This window comes from Diadema antillarum, unplaced genomic scaffold, assembly GCF_040938485.1.
Source record: "Diadema antillarum isolate AM-2024a unplaced genomic scaffold, OU_Dant_1.0 scf00000050, whole genome shotgun sequence".
Classification (NCBI taxonomy): domain Eukaryota; kingdom Metazoa; phylum Echinodermata; class Echinoidea; order Diadematoida; family Diadematidae; genus Diadema; species Diadema antillarum.
This window is the reverse complement of record NW_027270939.1, coordinates 862,267-874,653: the sequence shown is the minus strand read 5'-3', so window position 1 is coordinate 874,653 and position 12,387 is coordinate 862,267. Positions and strand designations below refer to the sequence as shown.

At 40.8% G+C, this 12,387-nt stretch overlaps 1 long non-coding RNA gene across 1 annotated transcript in view; it reads left to right on the top strand.

The window, feature by feature from the left end:
* Positions 1-9,634, top strand: part of LOC139715551 (uncharacterized) — a 120,434-nt gene extending 110,800 nt beyond the window's left edge. Inside the window, exon 3 of the long non-coding RNA XR_011709838.1 lies at positions 9,530-9,634. This is a non-coding gene — a long non-coding RNA (uncharacterized lncRNA). The remainder of the gene's footprint in view (positions 1-9,529) is intronic.
* Positions 9,635-12,387: the final 2,753 nt, after the last annotated feature.

The following is a 12,387-nucleotide window of genomic DNA, read 5'->3' as shown; positions in this document are numbered from 1 at the left end:
GAAAGTGAATCAACTGCATCTAATAAACGATCTCCTTTATTTCAATGTGGGCAGCTTCTAGTTAAATCTCGGAGGTAACACAAAGATATTGAGAATTCATAGGCTTCCAATCTGTGTCTGCTCAGCAAGACATCACCAGGAAGTATCACAAACCGTATTCTTTTATTTTTTTCGTAATTAGTGGCATTGGAAGGTCGCTTTATTAGCAGGGAGGGGATTAACGGTTGCAGATCTTACTGAAGGTCTGTGAATAGTATCAGAGTAGGTGAGGACAGCTTTAGGCAGTAGAAGGTTTGATTCATATATGATGTCCAATTGTCATCGAATCCACCATTAACAGAACATGTCCTTGCTGAAAGTACAGAGTAAGCAAGTGAACGACAGACAGAGAGAGTGGGGGGGGGGGGGGGGAGACTTCTGTTACCATCGAAGGATCTCGACCCATATTCACAATATAGTGTATTTGAAAATTGACGGTCAGTCTTAATGAGATTATCTCATTAGATGACGTACAAGTTTCAAACCCGATATTGTGGCTATTATGCCTTGGTTATTATTTCCACGAATTGGATAGCTTCTCGTTGGTCAAGCTGACTTATGTAAAAACAGCGACAGTGATGCCAAAAGCACCACGAAACTCAACAGACAGGGTGTTGAAAGCTGCCACATATTGCTGAAAAATAAGAATGTGACGATTTTTTAAATGTGTTTTAATGAAATATTTCACATGGCGCATGTCGATTTCTTATTTTTTTGTGTGTATGTGTTTTGTTTTTGTTATTTTTTTGTTATTGTTTTCGATTTCTTGTTGCTTCTTTATTGGTGGTGGTACCGGACCAACAGGCGGGCTCCTCCATAACACCACTACCTGGACCTGTAACTTCGACAGCTTTTTACAAGGTGTCGTTGCCACGCCCTCCTGTGATTGAACATCAATCTATGGATTATGATGCTCGTTTTGTAATTTGTTACAGGACTGGCGACTAAGTGTGTAAGGTACCATTTGAGAGTTCCAGTAGATGTAATAGTGATATCACCGCCTCTGTTTTTGACAGTATGTTGATGTCTGGACACTGCAAAGTGACACAGTTTAAACCTGTTGTCATGGAGATGATGACAATTAATGGAGGATGATGCATGCGATAGCTTATAACCGCGGGAAACGTCTAAGCTGGAGTATCAGAAGACGGAGAGTATATCTAGACGGAAGCCGAAACTTAATTGAAAGCAAGAAGAGAGGACCCATCCTTGAAAGTCGGTGGACCAGAAATTCGAGAAGGCTGGTCGATGGAACTACGAAGGTTGACTTTTGTGGCACGAAAAGAAAAATTAATTCGCAATTAGTTTCCTTGACTTTTCAATCTTCATAAACCGACTTGTTGATAGTATTAACTAGTCACCTTGACTTCTTGCCCAACACAAGTCGATTTTCCAAGTTGCAACGCTCTTTTCACGAGACAGCCAGTTGAAACTTTCGTGTGGTATGCGATATATCGACTTCAGGAATCGGGATTTAAAGGAAAGACCAGTGAACACAAAGGATTCCAGATTAATCTGGGAAAAACTGTGATGGGAAATTTGACTAGTGCTCATATTCGCATCCTCACGACTTGGTTTTATGTCTCATTGAGTCTGACCGAACGCAGCTAGGCATAGAGACGTGCCTGACTTTGATGGGGAGGTTAACGGAACAATACTTTGGCAGTGTAATCCTGCAGCAACCCTGTATTGCATGATAGGCGCCACATTTGATCAGGGAGGTGGAAAGGGTCGCAGAGCCACAATAATACGGGGGAAAGAAGTTACTAGTTGTGGTTCGTGCTTTATTCTATTCTTCTTATGATAATACGCGAATGTGTAAGGATTCTTGTTCTTCCCACTTTAGCAGTGACTATATATCTTGTTACAATGTCATTCTTTAAAAAAAAAGTAAGACTTCTCTTTTCTGTCTGTCACTCTGCCTTATGGAATGTTGTTCTTTGCAACATGTCAATATGCCTAATATGTCAGACCTGAAGCATATCCCGGTATGCAGATGGTCTATACCCCCCCCCCCCCCCGATCATGATATTGCCATAAAGGGGTGTCGTCCATTGCTGACAGAAGCTAGGACGACCACGAAGAGCTAGGTAGTGCGAACTTTTCTGCCGTTTAAACATGAACATAAAAGTGCATGACCTTGACTCTAAACGAAATGCACCTACGTGATTTTTTTTTTCGCATACCATGGCATTGTCGGTGATCCGCCATTGATGGTGATGAATCGATTTGCCGCCATAAAGAGTGTCGTGATGACAGGAAGAAATATCCCTTAAATCTGATGATTTATGGTCTGATTCAAGGCTCGGGCATTATCAGAGTTCTATAATGCACCTTCTACTCCGTGAGCAGAACCCTGAACTTTAAGACACATATGTGATGTACGTGAGAACATACCGACGGACTATTTGACGCAAAATGCCATAAAGATCGGGGCGAGGTAGAGCATGAAGAATGGCGCCAATTCAATAACACATGCCATCGCACAAACATCATCACATGCGAATTATTGTCGTTTTGTGACAAAGAATGACGATAATTTTGTCAACGTTATCTTTCTCCTATTATTCCTCGATCATGCGAGCAAATAGCAGAATAGATTGTTACTTTACTGACGCGTTCACCCAGCGAAGTAAATACTAACAGAGTTGCCGATCAAATGACTAAGTGCAACGACGAAACGTAATGCTATACAGTTCCAGATAGAGTGAATACAAAATGTGTACATTGAAATTATTATTTACAAACTTGAGCTTGCACGAAAACTTCTATAGATTATAGGGATTTGTAAACATAGATGTGCATACTATGTTTGTTTATACTCAAAGATTACAAATCGTCTGCTGCATCTTAAGGCAGCGCTTTCTGTTCTTCCCATCATTCTCATACTGATTTGCGGGGCTGTTTAATTCAATATGGGCGACGTATATCTATCTCGTACCTCGTAAGAATAATGATAGAATGGAAGAGATAGAGAGATAGATAGATAGAGAGAGAGATAAACAGAGAGATAGAAAGAGGAAGAAAATGGGAAAGAGAGGGATAGAAAAAGAAAGGGAGAGAGTTAAAGGAAGAGAGAAAACATTCGATATGTTCGTGTACACATCACACGCATTGACGAGCTCTCGTTCCTCTCTCTATTCCCAACACGCAATCATTCGGTGATCAAACATTGACTGTAATTGATAGGCCCAGAGGGGCTGCGTGACCACATACGTGTTGGCGCGCAACTGAAGCATCATCCGCATCCTCGTGTCGTCGTGTGCTCCCTGGATTTGTGTGATCCCGCGCAGTGCGCCATTTTACCCATACTAATGATAATACAATGTAGTTGATATTTTCGTGGCGCCATTTCCACAGAATACAAAACGCTATATGATAATGATGACGTTCGATGCGTGAATTCAACGATCTCTAGCGATAATGTTTTTACAATGACAATTTACAATTTTACAACTATTTAACTTAGTAAAGCTTGCACTCTTGGACTAATTTGTCGGTCAAAATCCAAAGAGGTCTATGTCACGCTAGTCCATTGAATATTTGTGATGAGTATCATATCAAGTATAGTTGCAATATGTGGTTGTGACCGATATCGCAATTTCATGAAGAGAGTTTAAGCTTCGCCCTTCCATGTTTCCCTATCTTGTCCAAACTTGTGCCGTTCTGTTCATTCAGTTTCCTTAAAGTCAATTTGAACGCAATGTTTTTTTTTTTTTTTTCGCCCATGTGATTACTCGCTTGTAAAACAATCGGCTTGACAATGCGCTGGATTAAACGATGTATTACACTTTTATTTCATTATTTCCATTTTCATTCTTTTGTTTAGCATCTTCGTTTTTCCGTCGTTTAACTCAGTTACACTGAATAGCAGTCGATATTCTTTTGTTTATCTTCTTTGTTTTTCCGTCGTTTAACTCAGTTACAATGAACAGCAGTCGATCATACACGGGGCTCAAATGTAAATGTTAATGTTTATCAGGCCTGTGTAAGTAATTTTATAAGCTGTGATTACAGAGAGATTTTCATTTTTTTAAAACTTGAACAAACGTTTCATCTACACCTATTGAGGATGGTAACTCATGATACTTCAAGCTAGCAGAAACGCTCGCTTAAAACAGATCTTTGAATCAATACCTGGTCCCTTTGTCTCACCACGGAGTTACGGTTCGGGGTCCAAGTTAATGAGGCTTGGAAAGACCAAGTTTTCGCAAGACATGACCTGAACAACGACAGAGTAATATCTCCATAATCTTCCAAATTCCAGATGCATTCGAAGTCGTGTAAACACAGCCCCCAGCTGGCCTCGCTTCAAGTCAACATGATTATTGCTGCCATTCAAAAAATGGAAAATCAATCATTACATCCACATCAGCAACCAAGCGCATTCTCAAAGATGAGCGATAACGCTTCAAATGGGATCTCATTGGCCTGGCGTTGTAGGCGCGGCGTTTTGCTGTCACAAGACATAACCACCGTTAAATCTCATAATCTCGTGATTATGGACGCAACGAGTGCATGGCGCTGTTAAATCTATCCCTTACAGTTGGCATCTATAAGTTTGCACGTTACTTTCACGCCAATGTGACCGAGGTACTCATCGATATGATAATCCATTCCATTATGGGTGAAAAAAATAAACCTGATCCAATTTGACCTCTTATGTCCTAGTTTAGATAGGCTTCTGACAAGATGCTCACTTATTTAAGAAAAAGACGCGGTAGAAAGAAGACGTCTGATGACAGTCTGTGGACAAACAGAGCGAAGAACCTCACTTTGCGGTAAGTCTTGGCGTTTTGACGTGTTCATGTTTTAGACATTGGACGTCATAGAAACACAGTCATGTGCGATTGACATGCCTCAGACAAAATGTACTCAATACGAGTACTCTTCCATTTCTCGTTGTCTGTAAGGCAGACAAAAAAAGAATCAAGTAAAAATGGGGAAACGGAGTAGCTGCTTGGTAGGCAAATATTTCGTGCCTGAGTATCTGTCATCATAGAGATCAGGTAGCGCATTCTACTAGAGTCGGCTTTTTTGTGTGTGTGAGGATAAAAATAAACCCGCTAGCATGTTCCCAGACATGCCTCTACGATGACTGCCGGTTGAGGATACTCAGTACCATTAGTATTTGTTATATTTAGACAAGATTGAGGCTTCTTCTCGTTTTGATTTCATTTCTGTCTTTTTTTTTCATATGTGAAAGCAGAGACGTGAACAGGAGGGTAGGAAAACAGGACAGAGATGGTTCAGAGTTCATCGGTGTCTGATATCTTTTCATGACATGGCATGAATGGCATTATAAGTTCCCGAAATCCTCTCTAGATCCCCTTTACATCTTTTCGAAATCAGAACACCGTACATCCCAGCCCAACGCCGAGTATCCGGCATTCTATTCTTACCGAGCTCTCATCGTTCTTGTCCGTATAAGAATAGCGCTGCGTGTGTTTCTCCTACACCGTGTGTGTGCTTGTGTCACTTTGAATAATGGTATGTGTCTTTGAGAGTGTGTGTGCTGTTGTACTGTACGTCGCTATTTGTCCCAGTACCCCAGATACATGGCGGAATCACACTGAATTGAACTGCTTTATCCATTCGTTGACGAAATTACGGTATAGCTCTTCCATGCTCAGCTGTCCTCAGAAATAATTAATCTGGACGTATGTTTACATGTCCCTTGCCATTAGTGGATTCTGGAAAACCGCTCGGCCTGTGGCATCCTCTAAAATGCGAAGGGAGATTCCCCATACTCATAATATTAGGGAGCCTTAGATTTGCGACGCGGACGTTTGGGACGACGATTGCGTTGGACGTTTTCCTCTCTCCCTGCGTCGTGCTGAAAAGTAGCTTTAGATTACGTAGAGACGCATTCTACAAAAACGGCAAAAAATAAAATGGCGCCCCATATAATCAGTGCATCAAGTAGCTCTCTGCGTCGTGAATTAAGCGGACGTAAAAATAGCCCAGAACGCGTAGTGAAGACCCAGACGACGCGATTTAGCGCATGCTCAGAACAGCTTTTTTGTTTTCCTCTGGACGTGCCCGTCGCGAAAGTCTAAAGCTCCCTATTATGAAGTCATGACGTAAATCTGAAGAGACGCATAAAAAAAAAAATGCTCATTCTATCAAATAGTTAGGTACAGAAATGATACAGCAGTTCATCACTTAGAAAGAAAATAAAACAAAGCAAATTAAAACAAAACAAACCCGATATCAGAGATATATTGATGGTAATGATAGGTGGACGTTTTAATACCGTTCGCAATAAAGGATATGTATGTCCCGCGCAAAGGTTACGTTATTTGTTGACGCTATATACCATACCTATAAATCTCGTATTTGTGACCGTGCACCTCAAAACGAACATAAAGTCGCACACACTGATTTTGCATGAGAACTGAAAATAAGTGAAATGGGTCAACCTAGCCGAACTTGAATTTTTAATATTTTCTGAAAGAGTGGGTCTTCTCTTACTTTATGCTAAAATTTGGTATCATAAAACGGGCAGGAAAGAGTGTTTTTTAGCAGTTTATCTCGAACATTTTTGGTAGAATAGTGTGATTAGGTGTGTCTTTAGAATCCCTTTTCCATTTCTGAAAAACCTTGTCCACACTCTTCACTTTCAACTCTAATAACTCTTGAAAGGATAGTGCTACTGCTTTGAAAGTTGGCATTGATTATGGACAGAATGTGTTAATGAGGCATGCTAAATTTCAGTTTAATTTGATAATCCCTTCATTGTTGTTACTCTGGTGGTTTACTTCCTGTTTTTTGTCCCATTCATCGCACAGCCAGCACGGTTTGGTAAAGATTAAGCGCTTGAATAGACACTGTACTTCAGAGCCTCTTTTCTCAGTTCACGCTTTTCATGAGTTTGTGCTTTCTTTCCAATATTTAGATAGGTTAGGAGAGTCCATTTGATTTGAGTTATACATCATTTTAAAGCTTAAAGTGTGCTCTTTCAGAATATGGTCTTAACTAAAAATTCATGTCTGGCGACTTTTTGTTTGTTTTGAGGTGCAGGGTCACATTTGGTTAAGTTATACCGCTCTACTGCAATGGACTTCTGTATCGTTTTGTCACATCTCAAAGAGAGAGAGAGGGAGAGAGAGAGAGAGAGAGAGAGATGAGAGACAAATAGACAGACATATTGACAGAGCAACAGATAAGTGAAGAAGAGAGAGCAAGAAGGTGACTAAAGAAATAGAGAGAGAGAGAGAAAGAAAGAAAGAAAGAGGGGGAGATCGAGAGGGAGATGCATTTACAAAAGGTCACACTAGTCTCACGTGTCAAACATTAATTGTGAATTTATCATAACTAAATAATACGGATCCTGTCCACTGGTGTCGAAAGGTCAAGGGATATTGTGACGTGTTAGAGTTAAGGCATATCTGGCCAAACTTTATAATCTTTGGACGACATGAAGGTAGGCCTGTTACTATCATACTTCTATTACCCTCAAAGTAATGAAATAAGAAAACCAGAAAACGCAGCAAAACAAAAACACAAACAGGCCGATACAATGATAGGTGTGTAACGCAGCCACTCATGTACAGTGCGTTTTTGTAAAAGTGATTTCCATCTGAAGTTGTCGTCGGAGTAAGAAAGATCACCCATACATACGTGCAGTTCTAGCATTTTTTTCCTTCCATTCGAAGATAAGACATTTGTGCAATGTAGAGGATCCATGTTGCTTTGTTAGATTTGAAATATATTTATGTTCTATATTTCCCATTCACTTTGCCATTATTATCGGCATCGTGTCTTTCCAAAATACCCATGAACTTTAGCTTCGCGTTCCTGTAGAGGACGAGGTACTATACCTTAACAAGTCGACAATCTAACGCACTGAACACTCTAAATGTATATGAATTGTTATTATTACTTGTGTAAGGGCATGTTAACAATTGGAACCACCCCATGCAGCAATCGAAATGGGGAAGCGTTTAATTAGCCAGTTAAGTTTCAGTCCCTATCATGGCCACCTCGTGAATCGCAGAGCGCGATCAATGCGTGCAATCATTGAAAGCGATTTTACCAACTGCTGCGAAATCGATCGATGCGTTTTATGCCATGTGCAGCATAAAGACGTTCGCTCGAACTATGCTCTGTCTGTCGGCGAATGAAAGACATTTTATGATTCTGTCAGTATCGCCACAATTAGTATGTATCTTTATTATTGCATTGATTTATGCAACAGAAGTTTCATCGGATCTCGGTGCCATTATCATTTTTTTTTTACTGTGTATATCACGCATAGTGATGCTAGTAATTAATGATATTGGTATTCTATCTCATAACATGCACTGGACACGGCTCATTACACTGTTGTTACCATGATACATCCCTCGAGAACGCGACGAGATTATGTATAGCATTTATCAAGTTTTATTTGAGTGTTATATCGGGTGGAGATCAGGATAAAGGAACTCTATTTTTGCGCCCCTTGGGGCTGTCAAACATTTTTCTTTGGCGTGAATCCTCATCTTAAATCCAAAGTGTGAGTTCGACGATGTTTGTGCTTACACTTTCATTACAATACAAGAGTTGAAGCTTTGATTGAGCAAACGCGTTTACTTTGCGTAGATTAAAAGTCAATGTGTTCTATCAGAAAGTTTAAGCGTCGAAGGATGGTGCCTGATATTCAACAATAGAACCTAAACAACATTTGAAACTTCGACCTATTCCTTAAGATCAACTTCATGGGCGTCTATGATAAATACCTACTGACAGAGATTGAGGTTCAAAGAAACATGGGTCAGCGTGTCAAAACACACTGACGATAATACTCTTGGAGAGTTTGTATTCCTCCCCTTATTTGTCCACCAACGCAAATACTACTTGCATGTCCATTTAGCTCACTTGGTGTTATCGTTGTGCGCCGGTGACAATCCTTTTTCTTTGCCCTTCACCCGAATTACAATCACTAAGGAAACCAACCAGAGGCGGAGAGGCTATTTCGGTGTGAAATGCGTTGTGCTAGAGCCCCTACCTCTTGAGAAGTGCTTAGGGAGTTTACTCTCGCCTACCACTGAAGTGTTTCGTGATGGCATCAGTTAAGTCTGAAGTGGTGTCGGTCAACTAGAAGACCAGTCTATATTTGCCGTTGGCATCGAGAGATGCAAAATACTCTACCAACAACTCCCCCTCCCCGCAGGTTGCGTCCATTCAGCTTAAAATAAACGCAGCAGCTGAACTGACAAGTTCTAGCGTCCTATTGCCCTGTCCAATACAACTGTCTCACCCCCTTCCAAAAAAAAAGAAAAAAAAAAGACAGAACGCAATATGAATCTGATTACATTTTTATTATCTCTCCATTTTCTTCCTTTCCACTTTTTTTAAAAAGTCCTATCACACGTTTGATTTCATGGCTTAGATAAAATGGAAGTCAATTTTACTATTGAGTTAAATGTCTATGTTGTGAGTGAATCTCTAATTACAGTCCTGTCGCTCCAACTTATCTCCATGATCAAACTGTTGTAATTTGCAGGAATCAAGGCCGACGTAAGTTTGACCAGGTGCTTGGATGAGGAATACACAGTCACACGTCCTGAGAGTTCCTGTGTGAGTGTGGAACGCCGGACTCACATTAAAGGTAAGCCACCAAGTGCTTCAAACTAATATAACATGAATGATTGGATGGTAATGTTGTTTACGTGCCTGTAGGGGGTGTGTGACATTAAAGAAATAAAAATAATCGAAATTGAGACAGGAAATAACAGACATGACAGTGGGAAATGATGATTTCAATACACAACGGGACGCGCTAAACTACGAATGTAAAGAACAAACAAACACCAATACCAACCTTAAGAAAATAGAACAAAGCAAAAACCCTGGAGAAATTTGTATAGATAAGTGAAAATAAGTGACGAAAAGATGAGCTATATACAGGCAGAACATAAAGAGTCAAAATATTTTAACTGAAACACTTTTTTCTATACTAAAACAAAATCATAAAATCACTTCATTTCCGATCAAGCTTCTGACTTTAAACTCGATATTGTATTAACAGTCTGAGTAACAATTGCTTGTTGATTTGTATATATTTTTCCGAGCGGAACTGCATGTATCAAAATAAAAGCTGCTTTGTCATGCACTTAGACCTGCAAACTCAGCACAGAATGGAGAGTGCCATGTCTTCAAAAATAATCTAGACATCACATCTATAAATGGGGCCAGACTCACTCGTTTGCGCGAACAGGCAAAACGTTAGCATTTCGTGAATCAAAAGTGTTCTTTTTTTTCAAAGTATGTTTTCTCTTGTCCGAACATTCCTTGCGTACGTGGTGTATGGCGTCTCATTCGAAGTCTGAGAGATTTTTATTTCTTTCATGTGCTTGAAGAAATGACTGACTTTTCCGACGTCGCGTTCTAGTTCAGATAAATGCGTGCACGCCAAACAGGAAATTTACATGGGAACATGGTGGTCGGTTTCAAGGGGATCTTTTCATGTGGAGGAAGTACGATTACTCAGTGTAGAGAGAGTAAAGAGCGTGAAGAGTTTTACATGTCAACAGCATGCCCTCTTTCCTTCAGCTCTGATCAAGGGCATTGTCCCTGTTCGCAGTAAATGCCTCTTCAACTACAATAATAGTGTTTGTCAAACCCTGACCATACCGATTCGCTGGCTGGAGGAGGCGGCAGGGCGGGCGGCGAGTGCGGAGGTGGGTGTCCGTCCCGCTCTGGTGTTATAGGGAGTTGTTGAGACTCTTAAAACACAAAAGACTTTCGAAACGGTGCAAAGTGGTCAACACTTATCAGTGTAATGGGGTCGGGAAGGGTTCGTTTTAGTGGCCAATTACTGGGTATGGAGGACAGAGGCCTCTTCTTTTTTCTTTAACGCGCTGACGCAAGTCAAAGAACATGTCCTTATCAACCCACACCTTTGCCCGGGTTAGGAACGGTAGTAGGGGGATTTTACAACACAGAGGAACCCAGCGAGAGAGTCTCAGTATGCCACCAATGCGCCACAAGGATAAGAGGATAAAAATTATGTAGAATGAGAACTAGTATCCCTCCTTTTTACTTTGAGAGACAAAGTCATTAAAACTGTCATGTGAAATCGACATTTTCAAGCGGAGAAAAATATGCAATAAAACTCTTTGGTTGATCAAAATTATGACGATGCATAAAAACGATTGAGACATTGAGAGCACCGCTGAATGTAATACAAACTAACCACGAATGGGCGTAGTTAATGTATACCTATTGCCGTAATTCAAGTCATCTGCAGTAGAAGATTAATGAAGTAATCATCTATACTCCGCCAAAGGATGTTGTCATTCATCCAAGAAGGTTGATTTCATCCTGCGTCGTCTCCATTTGTTAGGAAGATGATATCGAATGTCTGCATCTCATCAGGATTGTACCAACTTGATTCTTTCCATTTTTAATTTTGTTTTTGAGAGAACCATGTTCACATCTTAGGTGGATTGACTGAATGCGAGCAATATGTCACGTGATGTCAAATATACCAGTGACGTTATCATCATGCAATTTGTGTTTGTCTACTAATGTTCTGGGTTTCGCTTTATGTAGACTCTTTTTTTTTTTGAGGGGGGGGGGTTCCCTTCTGCAAGACTGAAAGTTATGTAGACAGAATGAAATGTAGACCGAATGAGCGTCTGCCGGACAGACACTCTTGTTGTTGAAGCGTCCAAATGTGACGCTATTTTTAAGGAAGTTATCAAGTCGAATCGGATGACCAGCAAACCGAGCCTGCGTAACTTGGCGACAGTCCAAAGACCCGACTCGATCGAATCCCTGGTCAGCTACCAATTCGTTTGGGCGTGAATCTTGCACACTGATTTATTGAGGAACACAGCTTTGACGTAACCAAAGCTCGAGAGAGGTGTAGCAGGACTCGCTAGTAACAACCAAGCAAGCGGGTGCGATGTACTTCGGCGTAAACCTCGTGTACACTTCGTACCTGTGGAATACGGACCAATCTTTGCTTGGGCTGTTTAATGCAGTCATGCACGTACACTTTCAGTAACATGGCGCGTTTGAAGGTATGCCTATTGTGACTGACCTCGCGCGTGTCACCAGGAAGTGTAAAATGATAGACTCAGGGAATGCTGGACAATAGCTTAATGACTACTTATTCTTGCGGCTTGGATGCCTCACAATGAAATCAGTGGAAAGAAGACAGTGGGGTAATACGGAGCTTAGAACCAGTGGTTGTCTTTATAACTCTCTCCGGTTTGATGCGCTCGGCTTAGAGTATACAGGGGTAGGTGCACTTACTTCAAAACAAGGTGTCAGGTTTTCTCACTCCCAGAAAGTGCAATTCCCCCTCAACCCAAATGCATCTTGTAATGATATTCAGGTGACTCATAAACGCAG